Raw genomic sequence first — 17,594 nt, 5'->3', positions numbered from 1 at the left:
GTGCACGGTACATCCAAACCGTCATCGAACCCATCGTTCTACCATTCCTAGACCGGCAAGGGAACTTGCTGTTCCAACAGGACAATGCACGTCCGCATGTATCCCGTGCCACCCAACGCGCTCTAGAAGGTGTAAGTCAACTACCCTGGCCAGCAGGATCTCCGGATCTGCCCCCCATTGAGCATGTTTGGGACTGGATGAAGCGTCGTCTCACGCGGTCTGCATGTCCAGCACAAACGCTGGTCCAACTGAGGTGCCAGGTGGAAATGGCATGGCAAGCCGTTCCACAGGACTACATCCAGCATCTCTACGATCGTCTCCATGGGAGAATAGCAGCCTGCATTGCTGCGAAAGGTGGATATACACTGTACTAGTGCCGACATTGTGCATGCTCTGTTGCCTGTGTCTATGTGGCTGTGGTTCTGTCAGTGTGATTATGTGATGTATCTGACCCCAGGAATGTGTCAATAAAGTTTCCCCTTCCTGGGACAATGAATTCACGGTGTTCTTATTTCAATTTCCAGGAGTGTATTTGCTCAGCTGAGCAAATTTTGCAGAGTGGTGCACTACAAAAAAAGAAAAAATACAAGCTACCATCCTGCAAAATAATGGTGCGGTTGAACACTGGTGTTGGTCATTAAAAGTCAGAATAATATACCATCAGTCAAACTGGACATCTGTATTACCATTAGTCTTGCTCGGCCTACATAATATTTGCAAGCCTGACCTAGACTCTAAAGCTACTTGGCAAATTCATCAACTCACATGCAGTCACAATGGATAGCACAAATGAATCAGATTTCATTACTCACTTAAGAGAATGAACGTCACAAATCTGGCCATGTCAGGCATCATGTCATGGAACTCCACAAACCTTTGTCCATCAAGACTTACTACCTTGTACATGTGTAATGTTGTTCAGAGATGGGGTGAAACCTGCATTCATGCCTCCATGTACTGGTCCACATCATATCCTTAGAGAAGTGGAACAACAGTAGACATTCTCAACAAAAGAAAATCTAATAGTGTCTCATTTTGCAAGAAGTGTCACAACCAAATGCTCAACACAACCAGTTGTGACCCAATTCAACAACCTCCAATAGAATCACGGCTGGCTCAATCACCGCACCATACGTGTTCCAGACAGCACGTACACTTTCTGGTGTGATTCGTGGACAACGTTTGCAGCGCAAATTGAGAGCAATGTTTCATTTTCCTCAAGGGTGCAACATGCAGCAGACCACAGCAACATAGGGTGGACAACCAATTTGCTCGATGAACTGTCAACATGGTTCATGCACCAGTCATGAGGAGCAGTTTGACTGGTGTCTCCTTGACATAGTGCGAAGTTCTGTGACTAATAATTTCTTTGATTTAATCCTCATGTGGTTACTGAATAGACTTGATAGTACATGCTTGTATGTTGATTAGTGATGCAAGAGCTTCTCTGTGAATTGTTCTACATATGAACATACATGATGGTTCTGAATAAAACACTGTCTCAAGAAACTGCATCATATTTCATATCTGTTCTCACTGTATTAGAACTCAGCAAACATATTAACTTCGTAAGTCAAGGATCAGATTGTGGCAGTATAATGCTACCCAGAGAGAAATAAAAGGGGAGGGTAAATGATCTAATAGTGAGAGTAAATAATATACAAAGAGAATTTGACTACATAAACAGAAACTACTGCAAAATACTGGAAATATCCAGGAGGTAAGGAGGCTGTTTATCCAGACAGGACCAAAATTACTGGTGTTCTAGAACAATTAGATAATATGCATGAGGAAGGGAACTGTAATATAGAATAAAATAATCACTAAGAAAGGGATAGAAGCTTAGACTAGCCAAAATGGTGAACTGTGGCCATTCCAGAATAAATGGGGTTTCATCAAACAGGAAGAAAAGTAATTTAAATGAAAACCATTTGTAGAGAGCACAGAATAGGCCCGGAGTATTGTAGTGGGATATCAGAGAGAAAAGGTACAGTATTACCTTCAAGTTTTTTTTCTTCTGGGTAACCTTTGTATATATTTCTTCCACCTTTCAGCCTTGTCTTCTCTGGTTTGTACTAGCCTTACATCTCAGCTGTCGATAGTCATACAACCGCTTGTCTTTTCTACATAGACTTTTTCAATTTTCCTATATGATGCATCTACCTTTCCCATGCTTCCACACTTCCATATTTCTCCTCTATGTGTTCCTTCCTTGCCATTTTATACTTACTGTCATTCTCATTGTTAGATGTCCGTATTTCCTTCTGACTGTTTCATTTTTACATTTTCTCCTTTTATCAATTTGTATCTTGTTTGCTATCAAAAGATTTCTACCGAGTGTTGTCATTTTTTGATCATTTGTTGCCTTGACTGTTTCATCTCTCAAAGCTACCCCTTTTTCTTCAATTGTATTTGTTTTTCTTGTTTCAGCCAGTAGTTGCCAAATGCTCGTTAGAAACTCTGAGCGAGCTCTGGTGCTTTCAAGGTCCCACCTCCTAAATTTCCTGCCTTTCTGTAGTTTCTTAAATTTGATTCTGCAGTTCATAATCAATTAATTATGTTCAGAGCCCACATCTGTTACTGGAAATGTTTCACAGTTGAAAATTGGGCAGAAATACTACACAAAGGGAAGTTATTTAGGCACAATATTCAAGTGGATAAAGGAAATCCATTTTGTCAGCTGGTGTTCCTTTTGACTGTGATAATTATAGCTTCACATCATCACTGTATTTCTGAAAGTCTTTGACAGTGACAGTAGTGAGTGAAACTAATCTATATTTAGTGCAGCAGAAGACATCATCTGTGAGCACAAACAGTGGTCAGATTAAAAAAAAACTGTGGTATCCTGCCTGTTACCAACATGCCATCTTGCACCAGTAACTGGATGGAACTAAGAATAGAGAATATTTTGAGCACTGTGAGCTTGAAATGTTTCAAAAAAGATTTAATTTTTGACATTTTCCATACAATGAATTTCCAGCAGATACTAATGATGGATTGTTGAAGATCAGTCAGTTTACTGTTTCAACTGACATACTGAGAATGGACAGAGAGCAAATTGTTCTTAACTTGTTGAAAAAACACATCTGAAGCAGGACTGTGATAGTTACGACTACCAGATTAGTAATAATTGAGTGACATGTTTTTGGCTTAGAAGTTATTAAAATATTGAAGGCTTTGTAGAGGAGTGCTGTTGTTCATGCCAAATGTCTCTGAATTAAAAGATATTACATTAAATCCTGTGAGCCAAATAGACTCTCACTCCAGATTTTTGTTCACTGTACGATATCGCAGTGCCTTTATTCTTAAGACAAATTTTTGCCTGGGTTATTGCTTATTAATTAATAACAGGACCAATTTTTGAAGTCATGTCCTTCTGTTGACTGTTTCCATTTTACAGGACCAGATGAGTGTAGCATATTTACATAGTTTGAAGCAAAACTCATATGACACTTGTTTCCCCTTTGATTATGACTTGACACAGACTGGTGCTAAAATCAGGTTAACATAGATTCACATGACTTACAGTCGTACTAAAAAAACTGACTGAGCCATGGCAGACTCTGCCACCAGTGTATTCATATCGTACATAGTTGACATGTTTTTCATGCAGTGTTAGTTCTTAAACATGACTGAACTACAATTAAAAATTATACCTTTACATAAGTTCAAGCACTGAAAAGTGTTCTCTTGTAAGTGGAGTTTCTCTTTACATATTTTGAAATGTAGCTGAGTATGTTTTTCTGTATAAAATTTCATTTACTGCATAATGTTAATAATTAGTTTGACAATACATTAATGTTATTTTTAGTTATGAGGTTGATTTTGAATCTTTTATATTGAATCTTGATTTACTAGTGAAAAATATTCATCTGTCATTTCTAAGGCAAACAATTTAGGAATCCAATTTCAGGGGCTTATATCAGCCAATTTTTCCAGTATTTTCTACAAAAGTGGATTTAGGTAAAATCTGGTTATTTCAAAGCCAAAAACAAGCCAATCTGAGCATAAGATAATTGTAAAATCATGTCCAATTGAAATCAAGAATAATCATGTTAACACTTATTTACAACATATGTGTTCTATGTGCAACTAGTGTATCAGGATGATCATCAGTCCTGGCACTGGTAACTTTGTAGTATTGTTTCCTGGTCTACCACATTCCACCATGACAGTTAAAGTGGCCTTTCCATAACTTGCTTTGTGCCTCTTCCATATGTAATGCAGTTTTATATGGATTTCTATAGTGAAGCCTCAATAAAGAGGCCTTTGTATTGCAGTAGCCACTGATGTATATTTAGTCATGCTGAAGATTATGCTTCGCAACTATGTACTGGGTGTCTCCAAGGTAGATAGATCTCTTGTGTGCATTCATGTGCTTGTTCAGTTAGGTGGTGGCCATTACTACATAACAAGCTGTGGAAGGAGCACATGTTACCTGGTAAAAAGCATTCTTGTTTTAACATGTTGCTCTGCTGATGTTATAAGATCTACCAATGGTAGGTCTGAAGGAAATGCTACTTTGTGGGTGCATTGGGAAGATTTACAGTAGGAACAATTGCATGAGATGGAACCTTGAGGCAGGAATAATGGGCAGGGAATGTCACAGGAGTTGACTAGAATGTTACTGAGGATAGGAGAGCAACAGAAGGCAACAATGGGTGGAGTGGGAAGGATATCTTGGAAAGATGATCTCATTTCAGGTCTCCACTTGAGACAGTCATTGCCTTGGGGGAGTTCTAAAGTCAAGCAGTTGAAACCTGAGACAGTTATATATGGTATGTGTCAGCAAAAATTTATGAGTAGGAACTGTGAATAGTATGTAAGTATGATGATATGACTGCATACACTAGGAAAGGGAAGAAGTTTAAGATATGATGTTCTAACAAATTCAGACTACACAAAGAGCATGAAGGGAATCCATAATACCCATTTTGAAGGAACCATTGTACCCTTCACTTTAATTGAGTTACAAACATCACAAATAAACTTAAATGAGGATTGCTAAATGGGAATTTGAGTTCCACTCTTCCAGTTGACAGGTGTATTGACTTGACCAAGAAACAAAGAGACTCATGCAGAACTGTTTTCCATAGTCTAAAAATACTGACATTTCCATCTTTATACATTTACAAAACAATAATATCATTAATAAAAGGAAATGAGGTAATAGAAAGAAATGGAGACACTCATACATATGAAACAAGAAATAAAGGCCAGCTGAGATGTATATAATGCCAACTGAGAGTTGCTAAAAAAGATCTTTGATACTTGGGTGTCAAACTCATAAAACGCCTTTGGAAGAGTTTGCAGGACAATGTGAGCAAAAAGACATTCCAAAAACCTTTAAAGGATTATTTAATGAAAAGGGAATTTTATAGTGTAGAAGAGTATATGCTTCTATGAATGAAAAATGCTACTATTACTGTTATAGATGTACTGTAACTAATTGAACATATTATGGTATGTAAATAACTTGAGAACATGAATACTGAGAGAAAAATGTAAATATGAGTATAAAGTAGTATGTAAATAATTTTCAGGACCTAAAAAATGGGTGAAAAATGTATGCAACATTATTATAAGTATTGCCTCTTTGATGTATTAAATTGTAATAAATAGGTTAAATATGGCAAGAAAATAGGTTTAAGTTGACTTGTCCTATATTACAAGTACACATTTTGTACAAAATGTAATCAAATGGGGCCAAATAAAAATCAATCAATCAATACATGCGATCTCTCTGGATCACATGTAAAAAGTGAAGTACCGGTATCATACTATAGTCAGATTGTCACCTCTCTACATTCATGCTATAGCATAATAAGTGTTTATGATGTTTGTGATAAACAGACACCCCCAGCAAAAAGAAGCTGTTATATCAATAGTGGTAAAGCAATCTCCTTTATATATATATATAATAGAAGGACACATTCCACGAAGGAAAAATATACCTAAAAACAAAGATGATGTGACTTACCAAATGAAAGTGCTGGCAGGTCGACAGACACACAAACGAACACAAACATACACACAAAATTCAAGCTTTCACAACAAACTGTTGCCTCATCAGGAAAGAGAGAAGGAGAGGGAAAGACGAAAGGATGTGGGTTTTAAGGGAGAGGGTAAGGAGTCATTCCAGTCCCGGGAGCGGAAAGACTTACCTTAGGGGGAAAAAAGGACGGGTATACACTCGCGCACACACACACACATATCCATCCACACATATACAGACACACGCAGACATCGACTGACATCTCTGCCCAAACTCTTTGTCTTTAAATATGTCTGCTTGTGTCTGTATATGTGTGGATGGATATGTGTGTGTGTGCACGAGTGTATACCCATCTTTTTTTCCCCCTAAGGTAAGTCTTTCTGCTCCCGGGACTGGAATGACTCCTTACCCTCTCCCTTAAAACCCACATCCTTTCGTCTTTCCCTCTCCTTCCCTCTTTCCTGATGAGGCAACAGTTTGTTGCGAAAGCTTGAATTTTGTGTGTATGTTTGTGTTCGTTTATATATATATATATATAAGTTGGCTTTCTAATGTCCATGTTATTATCTACTATGCCAACTACTGTTTATTATCTCCTGTGCTCATTAGTACTAGTAAAGTGTTTCGATGCCTAGCATACGAAGAGAGATGTTTCACTGCACTCTTCAGCCTTAAGTTTTTCATATATATATAAACCAGAAGTTGTATTCAGAGACCAAGTGTTGCCATACTGTAGTACACCAAAGTACCTGGGATTAACACTAGATAGAACTCTGTCTTTCAAGCAGCATTTATCAAATGTGGCTGCTAAAGTTAAAACTAGAAATAATATTCTTCAGAAGCTTGTTGGTACATCATGGGGAGCCAATACTAACGTCCTGAGATCTACAGCATTAGCTCTGTCATATTCTGTTGCTGAATATTGCTGCCCAACCTGGATCAACAGTGTTCACACTAAGAAGATAGACGTGCAACTCAATCAGGCAATGCGATTAATCACAGGATGTATTCAGAGCACAAACACGCTGTGGCTGCCTGTTCTAAGCAATATCCCACCTCCAGCCCTAAGAAGATCAGAAGCTCTCCTAAAGACGTGGAAAAACATTCAGCAGAACCCCCAGCTCCCCATCCATCAAGATATTGTACAAGGAACACACCAACGCTTGAAATCGAGGAAACCACCATGGCGCACAGCACTCGACCTTGAAGGATCTGCTTTCAACATTAACAGTTCATGGAAACTCCAGTGGGAACAGTCTTCAGTAGCCAATAAACATCTAGTCGAGGACCCTTCCAAGCAGACGCAAGGATTTGATCTTCCAAGGCGTCAGTGGAGGATCATTAACCGCATTTGAACTGGACAAGGCAGATGTGGCTATCTACTGCACAAATGGGGATGGGTTGGCTCTGCAAATTGTGACTGTGGTGCCCCCTCACAGACGATTCATCACATTGTTGCTGACTGCCCTCATCGTACTTTCAGAGGAACTTTAATGGACATTCACCGTACATCGGATGAAGCAGTCAAGTGGATTGAAGAACTAGACATAGAGCTGTAAAATTGTACGAACTTGTGATTGTACATTTTAGTCCTGAAAATATTGTATATAAATGTAAATCAATGTACACATCATACGATAAATATATATATATATATATATATATATATATATATATATATATATATATATATATATATATATATTTAAAAAGAAAGATGATGAGACTTACCCAACAAAAGCGCTGGCAGGTCGATAGACACACAAATAAACACAAACATACACACAAAACTCTAGCTTTCGCAACCAACGGTTGCCTCGTCAGGAAAGAGGGAAGGAGAAGGAAAGACAAAAGGATTGGGTTTTAAGGGAGAGGGTAAGGAGTCATTCCAATCCCGGGAGCGGAAAGACTTACCTTAGGGGGAAAAAAGGACAGGTTTACACTCGCACACACACACATATCCATCCACACATACACAGACACAAGCAGACATTTAGTTGTGTGTCTATCGACCTGCCAGCGCTTTTGTTGGGTAAGTCTCATCATCTTTCTTTTTAAATATAATTTTCCCCACGTGGAATGTTTCCCTCTATTATATATATATATATATATATATATATATATATATATATATATTTATCGTATGATGTGTACATTGATTTACATTTATATACAATATTTTCAGGACTAAAATGTATATATATGAAAAACTTAAGGCTGAAGAGTGCAGTGAAGCATCTCTCTTCGTATGCTAGGCATCTAAACACTTTACTAGTACTAATGAGCACAGGAGATAATAAACAGTAGTTGGCATAGTAGATAATAACATGGACATTAAAAAGCCAACTTCTTTTATTTTCTGCTTGGAATAATAAATTCTAGAAGCTAAGAGTCGAAAAACAGGTCTGTGGAGCTGCAAGAGGAGTTATATTGAAGAAAATGGGATGTAGTAGGGTCATCAGAAGGCTGGAAAAAAGAAAAAAATCAAATACAATCACAGTCAGGGCATGTATTTTACAGAAGAAAAACAGCTCAGGAAATTCATGTGTTAGATTTATTACAAACATATAAGATGAAATAAAACAGTATGGTTCCAGGACCTTCGCAAGGCTCAAACATCTACAATGTATATATGCAGACTGAATTAGTGAATATCAAGTGGGCTGAGGCGTGAAAGGTAATTTGGATTGAGAAAGGAGGTGTGCTATGGCAGTCTGTGCACTTATGAAAAGCCACTGTGCCAGGGTGGCATAGTGATTAGCACATCTGCCTAGAGAGCAGGAGACCTGGGTTCAAATCCCAGCTTTGGTACAAATTTTCATTCATTGCTTCAGTTGAAATATATAAATCATAAAATATGAAGCTGTCATTAACTTGAAGGTTGGACATATTCCATTGACTTCAGAACAGGAAAATTTGATGGTCAAGACATCGTTGTGAGTTCACTGTAATGCTCCTAAAGCCACAGCAACACTATATGGCCTTGTACACAGGCAGTTATCCTTCCAGAAGATGCCACCACTGCTGGGAGAAATATCAAGAGTGAATGGATACATGTAGTCCATAATAATGTTCACATAGTCCCCAATTGTTATGGTGCATTTGATTACTACCAATGGTCCCAGGGAAGCCCAGATGAATGTCCCTCAATGTCAATGGGATGTTAAACCCTACTCTTCCTTTCCCTCCTTTGTGAATGTCCCCCATAGTATGATACAACTCCACTTGACAGCATTCATGGTGGAACACACATTATGAGCAGTCATTCACTTGGAAGATAGTGTACCCAAACACAACTGTCAACATGGTGAAACAAGACACTTCATTCATCTGAGCAGACAACATGATCACTTTGACCCACAGTCCAATCTTGATGCTCCTGTAACCACTGCAATCATAACTGATGATTTTGCTGGTTTAACTAAGAAGTATGAGTAATCTGCTGCAGAGGCCCATGATCAACAATGTGCACTTACACTGTGTGCTCCAGAGCACTAAGTCTTGTGGCTGCACCTGCATTGCATCTATCATCAGGTCTGGCATAGTTTGGCACCTATCCAGTCTCCTCATTGTATAATGAGACGTGAGCTTTTGACACCTTGCCATATACTTTTTCCTTTACTGTCCTTCACCCCCTTTCCATAGATACTTACAGCAGCATGTGAACAGATGATCGGTTGCATCATTTCTAAGATGTGCATTCCCAGGTGCCAGGCCATGACAATCTGTACTGTGTCAAAGTTGCTTATGTCAGTGGGTTTTCCCTGTACCATCACTAGAATGATTCCCATTAGTCTCTGGTCTGTTTATTTATACTTATATTTTGGCTGTCAGTGAGCATCTGCATGCCTGCAGGGACAGTTCTGCTGCAGGACAGATAATAGGTGCATCACAGTGTGGAAGTGAAATGTCCTAGTGACTGGAAACTTCAAAGCTGAAGTATGAGGGAGACAGTATGATTCTTGTGGGCAGATTGTCTAATTGCATACAGATTCACCATTCTAGTGGTATATGGACCAAATACAGAGTCGTGTCCAGCCATAATGAAATGGTGCCAACTATCAGAGAAAGGTCGCACATACTTGGGTGATACTGACTGGGAAGGAAGGAAGATCTTGCGCCATCTGATTTACATCTTTTCAGAAAGCTGACAGAACATCTGTAGGGAAAAAAATTTCCCAATGATGAGGACATTCACGCAGCAGTTCTCAAATGGCTTCTTGACCAAAAAATGGATTTCCATTGTCAGTTCAGTGTCTCTGTTATTTACAGAGACTTGGTGACTATGATGAAAACTAGTGTTATGTATCTGTGTCATTTTGAAATGTTATGCAGTGTTCAATAGAAGTCACTTGGCCAGCCATAACTATGTGTAACTTACTTTTTGAAGTCCCCTCATATATAACCTTTTTTCTTCAAAAGGATTAATGGAAAATCTAATATAAAGATGTGAAACAAATACTAGCAAAGAGATAGAGGGGCTGGCCAGTGCTTACCTCAGCTCAGTACAGCCAATAGATACACAAAACAGAACAGAAAATTTACGTATCCTAACTTTCGGAACTTTGTTCCTTCATCAGGGAGGAGAGAGGGGAAAAAAGGGGAAGAAGGGAAAGTGGATTCAGTTACTCACAACCCAGGTTATGAAGCAACAGGGGAAAGGTAAACAGGGAGGGTAGCAAAGATGGAGGCATGGAGGCATGGGTGTCAGAGGGAAGCCAAAGATATTCTACTGTAAGTACTGTGCCAGCTTCAAACCAAAGAGGATGCATACAGAAGTAAAGAGGTATATAGTATAAAGATAAACACAACTATGTAGGATGAAAAGATGTGTGAATGGCTAAAGAGGAAAGGGAAAGAGGAGAAGACTGAAGAGTAAATGGGAGGGAGGACACCCATGCCTCCATCTTTGCTACCTTCCCTGTTTACCTTTCCCCTGTTGCTTCATAACCTGGATTGTGAGTAACTGAATCCACTTTCCCTTCTTCCCCTTTTTTCCCCTCTCTCCTCCCTGACAAAGGAACAAAGTTCCGAAAGCTAAGATACATAAATTTTCTGTTCTGTTTTGTGCATCTATTGGCTGTACTGAGCTGAGGTAAGTACTGGTCAGCCCCTCTGTCTCGTTTTTCCTCAAATTACTTTTGACTCTGTAAAGACATTTGTAAACAGTTTGCACCTAGAGATGATCAGTGACCAGGGACTCATGAAACAAACAGCAACTTGTTTCCGAAACTTCACTAATAACCATTTTTTTCTTAATGGAACTATGATATTTTTTGCTGACAGAATATCAGACATCTATGAGACAAATTCTCTGATACACCTCTTTAATAGATCTAAGAAGAAATAATACTGAATACTGACATGGGAATTTTGTGCTGTTGTTGTGGCCACTGAGTGGCCCTCGCCTGGAAGTTTAAGCAACTTTTCATGGAAACATGCACCACTGAGACAATACAATTTTGTAATAGACTAGTTAATTTTGTTCAAGAATTTCTGTATTGTGGAGAAAAGTTGTTAAGGTGAAACAAATGTAATCTAATTTGCCTCACCTCCTGGCTTATGAAATTAGCTGAGGATCTTCTGTCAACACAAGTGATGGTTTCCGTACAAACTCCTGTGTGGAGAACATAGAAATAAAAATCCTGGCATTGAAAAGCAGCTGAAAGAGTTGAAAACATTAAAGTCACCAGGTCCAGATGAAATCCCAATTCGGCACTGGACCCAGACTTAGCTTGCATTTATTGTGAATCTCCCACACAATGAAAAGTCCTGTGACTTGAAAAAGTGTAGGTGACTCATATGTAAGACTGGACCTGCAAAATTGCAGACCAATATCCTTAATGCCAGTTTGCTGCAGTATCCTTGAGCGTATTCTAAATGTGAATGTAATAAATTTCCTTGAAACAGAAAAGCTTTTGTCCACAAATCAACATTGATTTAGAAGCCAACATTCATGCAAAACTCAGCTTGTCCTCATCTTTCACAATACCCTATGGATGGAGGGCAAAATGCAGATGCCATCTTTTACAGATTTCTGAAAACTGTTTGACTCAGTGCCACACTGCAGACTGTTAACAAAAGGTCTGAGCATATGGATTAGTTGTTCAGATGTATGAGTGGCTCAAAGACTTTTTAAATAATAGACCACTAGTACACTGTCCTGAATGGTGAGTGTTCATCTGACACAATCATAGGGAGTGCCCCAGGGAAGTGTGATAGGCCTGCTCTTGGTCTCTATATACATGATGATCTGATGGATAGGCTGAGCAGCAACCTGTGACCACTTGCTGATGACACTGTGGTGTACAGGAAAGTGTTGTCTTTTAAGTGGCTGTAGGAGGATGCAGCATTACTTGGACAGAATTTCTGTTTGATATGATAAATTGCTGTTTGTTCTAAATGAGGGAAACTTTTCTTAAAAAATAACTATGTTGCAACAATCTTAAAATACAACCTATTAAATATGTCTCAGACAACAACAAAAATAAACAAATTGATAAATACGATATAATATGAAAAAGACTCTTGAAAAACAATCTAGAGTATCTGTTGCTTTCAAGAAAAGCAGCAGCAAATTTGGCAGATATAGGATGTAAGTCTGTTAGCAGTACCATAGCAATCATATTGATTCTTAACCAAGTCATAAAAAAGTGGTAATCATTAACTTTTAATTATCACTTGGGAAACACCAAGTTGCAATTTTGAAACCTTGGCGATGTTGTTAATCCTTCCCTACAAATTCACGCTTCAATGTGACACATTTTTTTCTATTGTTGGATAACCTGGTGGGCACATTCACTGTGGAAGTCTGAATTTTTGCTGTTGAAAATGTTTCACCTCAAATACAAGGTGCTATCCAAAATTTTCGAGACTGGTGCTGCCATCGGTTGAAAACTTTACCTTAGGACTAATGGTCACCATCACCCTCAAAGTCGTTCCCATTCGCACATACACACTGGCCCCAGTGCTTCTGCCACTGGTCAAACGTGTTCTGGAAGTCCTGTTCATTGAGGGTGTTTATTACCACCAGCAATGCTTCTTGAATCCTCTCTAGAGTGTCGAACCAACGGACTTTCAACTTGAGTTTCAATTTTGGGAGTAGCGCAAAGTTGCAAGGTGCCAAATCTGGTGAGTACAGTGGGTGGGGTACAACTACCATGTTGTCGTGATGCAGCAGCCAGTTCCCTTGATGCCAAAGTTTGGGTCTTCGTCGCCACACTTTTTCACAGAGCTATTGCAAAATGTTGTAGTAGTATGCGGAATACACTGTTTGCTTGGGTGGGATGAATTATTCGTGCACAATTCCCTTGGACCCAAAGAAAGCGATGATCATGCTCTTCACTTTGCTCTTCACCTGACTCGCTTTTTTGGGTCTTGGATAGCATGGGCATGCCACTCAAACACACGTGTACGACTCATGTTCTGTCCCCCAAACACAGAGTATTAAGGAAATCACTGTAGACACACAACACATCCTTCCAGCTGAATGCCACTCCGCAATCTGACTCATCAGATATGCAGCTCTCGCCACCTAGCGGTGCAAAGATCTACTACTCCTACTTTCCATATGGCAGCACCAGTCCTGAAAATTTTGGATTCCACCTTGTACTATCTCGGCATCGTTCTTCAAGTGCCTGCCATGTAAGGGTTCCTCCATTCAAGTAAAGAGAAAGAAGTAATTGGCTGTCATGTCAAGAGAACAATGGGGGAGGAGATGGAAAATATGATGGCTTCATGGGAACACTGTCTTGACAAACATAATAACTGGTGGTTGACCAGGACCTCACACAAAACTCTGCCTGTTAGTCTGCTGTATGACTTTATTGAATTCGAATGCTTCTGAAGTGTACGACTCTTTCAGTAACAAAAGTGTGCTATATTGTCTCTGTGTTTTTATTATTAATTGTCACCACCAACTCTACCCCATTGCACTACAGCCTTAAAAAGCAGCCCATGTGACTGTGTTCTGTGCAGATTGAGCTCAAGCTTATCCCGTTGGACAACTTCCCATTATGCTTCTTCCTAACAGTCTCATTTAATCTCATCAGGTTTTGGCAGTGTACTCTCACGGCAGTTTGCCCCTCATGGTCACAATCTATTAGAGTTTCAACATGACAGTCCCAAACACCATTCATCATTACTCTGCCTGATGATGATAGGGTCTTCACCTTTCTCAGCAATGGTGGATCTGCATGTTTCCACTGCTTGCATTGCTCCTTTGTCCTGAGCGATAGTGTTACACTCACCACTCGCCCCTGGTAATCAAATGACTAAAGAAACCATCAGGATTGGCCTGACACAGTTGCAGCATTTCCACTGCCCTGCCTCATCTCAGCAGGTTTTACACTGAGTGTGGGCAGTCACGGAACCTTCCAGATGGCAACTTTTATTAAGTTCAAAATATCATGCTGGATGTTGAAAGCTGCTCCATGACTGATTTTTACTTTATTGAGCATTGGTCTGATTGTGATATGCTGATCTTCAAGCACTTCTCTTACAATTCTTGGTTCTTCATATAGAGATGGTATGCCACTTCATTCTTCGTCATTCAGACTCGTTTGATCACTCTGGAAGCTTCTGTACCACTTAACCACTGTGCCACATGCTGTTGCATAGTTGCCACATCACTACACTTCTACTAACTCATCATGGGTAGCTGCAGCATTGTTCCCCAACAAATGCTGAAAACAAATTGCCACATAATATTCCATTTTACCAGTGAGATGCACCATTTTGGTTTAGCTCCTCTAGTGACTCACTATGATTCTCTGGCATGACGATTTCAGTATGTACTAGAACTGCAGACAAGTTCCTGGAAAGAAATAAAAAATTAATTATGTAACTTTATTTTCTCTAAATGATAATTAGTACTTTATTACTACCCCTTACTGTTTTGACAAGCTGTCTCATTCTCAGATGCTCATCATTCATTGTACATTCCACAATGCAATAGTTATGGATTTTGGGCATAATATTAAATTGTTGAAAACCTTAAAGCAATGGTAGATAACAGAAGTCGCATCACCAAAGACTTGTGTAGTTTTCAGATATGCATGATAACCACACAGTCCTCCATGAAGACAACTCCTAATTACAAAAAACAACAACAAAAACTACTATTACTACTACTACTACTACTACTGCTACCACTACTACCACCACCATTATCACCACCACCATCACCACAACTACTACTTTGTAAGTTATTTATTGTGATGGCTGTGTGTTACAACCACTGCATTGTGAAACTGTACAACTGCGAGTATTTGGGAGTAATTGGTGACCCTGTTGCTGTTTGCAGCTTGCCCTAGCTTATGCGTCACCATGGTGCGAGTTCTATCTTGGCACCAACAGCAGATGTAGTTATGTTGACTAGCTAATCCAGCCCTAGTACACAAACATTTATTGAGATATTAATTTTGTTCTAATTTTTATACAAAAAACATTTCATAGAATCTTCAACTGTCACACATACTACATTAAAACATTCAATTTTAAAAACCAAGAAGATGTTTGTGGAATACCTACTTTCCAAGCTTTAGTATTTATAAAATGCTTGACAAAGTGACCAATTTCAATTCAATTAATTAAACATGTGAGCCGTAGGTATTTATATGCCCATCACTTGTATAAATGGTTGTGTTTCACATGCTTATGTGTAAAATATTATTAGTAACATAGCTATGAGTATAAATTAACAATTAGCAGATGATCACTACCTACATATTTTGGCTCATAGGTACAATAGAACTGTGCACTGCCTTTTTGGAAGAATCTGGTTGGGGGTGGGGGACATGTTGATCTAGTCAGTACGGAGCAAGCTCCACATAACCTAGTCTTATGAAACCTGAAAGGAGAGTGGTGGTGATGGTGATGTTTGGTTTGTGGGGCACTCAACTGCGCAGTCATCAGTGCCCTTTACACAGTCCAATTTTAGCCACATTCACAAATGATGATGATGATGTTGATGATGAAATGATGTGGGCAACACAGACACCCAGTCCCTAGGCAGAGAAAATCCCCAACCCGGCCAGGAATCGAACCCCGGACCCCGTGATCCAGAGGCAGCAACGCCAGCCACTCGACCACGAGCTGCAGACAAAAGGTGAGTGAGAGAACACCTGAAATGGAACCTGGGTCAGTGGCACTGGGTACTTTTTTTGTGTTGAGTGCAGGATGTGTCTGGTGCCTGATGATTATCGTAGAAGAGTGTGGAGGTGGCTAGGTGCCAATGCAAGTGTCAGGCACACAGTCCCGTGGGGTCAGTGGGGAGTCTGGTCAGTAACATGTATGGCTGTCAGACACCAAGTGAGACTAATCTGGGGGCCGTGCAGTATCAGAACAGGATTCCTCAGTCCAGCTGTACAGTCAGCATTTTGGCGATTGGTTCTTCTTCTAGGTAATAATATGCAACCACATCACACTCACCTCATGAGGAAAAAAATCAACAGATTGGAATGCCATGCAGTATTTGCTGACATTTGACTCTTGACACCCAACATTTCAGGGAACCTTTTCATGCATTATATGAGAGCAGGAGGACCACTTTCTAAGATTTAGGTAGTCTTCACCAACAGTGCCTCAACCACTGAGAGGGCATCATGCTGCGCGTCCAAGTAAATGACAATGTCTGGGATAAGCATCACAGTGGTTTAGTATTATCCAGAAGCAGATTTTAATTTCACAAATGGACAGAGATATGAACTTTCGAACAGAATGCCTTTATCTTCATTATGTTTCTTTTATGAGGGTATGATAAAAAGCCATACCTCCAAATTTTTCATGTGGAAACTCTTAAGCTTTTTGAATAAAATAAATGTTATTAAGAGTCTACATCTCTGCACTTCATGTCTATATATTTATTTTTCAACACAGTCACCCTGGCAATGAACACATTTCTCCCAACAGGAGACTAGTTTGACACAGCAGCAACCTCACCTCTTCTTGCACCACTTCGTCACTGTCAAAGTGAAGTTCTCGAAAGTGTTCATTAAGTCTTGGAAACCGACAAAAATCGTATGTGGCCAAGTCGAGAGTGTATGAAGGATAATCGATGACAATGAATGCAAGACATCATACTGCTGCAGATGTCGCAGTGCTGAAGGGCGACATGTTAAATGTTACAATTCGGAGCCCTCCTTCAATAGAGGGCTGCAAATATGTAGACATGAAGAATAAAAATGTAGAAAGTTAACACAGTTTGTTTTAAATAAAAACTTTAAGAGTTTTCCCATAAAAAATTCGTAGGCATTACTTTGCAGCGTGCCCTCCTATCTCACAGTTACGCTTCCTTTTTTAGGGTTCTGTACCTCAATCAGTAGAAGTGGAACCCTCATAGCATCACTCTGTTATCCATGTCTGTCTGCCTGTCTGTTAAGAACCCTTTTTCTCAGGAATGCATAGAAATATCAAGCTGAAATTTATGTCAAACACTAAGCTCTACAGTCCATTGGCGTTGTAAAATAATTTAAGTTCCTAAGTCAATGCAGTCAAGTGACACGACGACTTACACCACATTTTTTGATATTCGTAAACTCTCTCATCCAAACTTATAGATGAATTATCCATATACAGTCTGTTAAGTAAGATTGTGGTC

At 39.4% G+C, this 17,594-nt stretch overlaps 1 non-coding gene across 1 annotated transcript; it reads left to right on the top strand.

Moving 5' to 3' along the window:
* The first annotated feature begins 8,734 nt into the window (after positions 1 to 8,734).
* Trnas-aga (transfer RNA serine (anticodon AGA)) lies at positions 8,735 to 8,806 on the top strand. Its single transcript has one exon. It is a non-coding gene; the product is annotated as a tRNA-Ser (tRNA).
* Positions 8,807 to 17,594: the final 8,788 nt, after the last annotated feature.

This window comes from Schistocerca cancellata, chromosome 3, assembly GCF_023864275.1.
Source record: "Schistocerca cancellata isolate TAMUIC-IGC-003103 chromosome 3, iqSchCanc2.1, whole genome shotgun sequence".
Lineage (NCBI taxonomy): Eukaryota > Metazoa > Arthropoda > Insecta > Orthoptera > Acrididae > Schistocerca > Schistocerca cancellata.
This window is presented reverse-complemented; position numbering and strand designations above follow the sequence as displayed.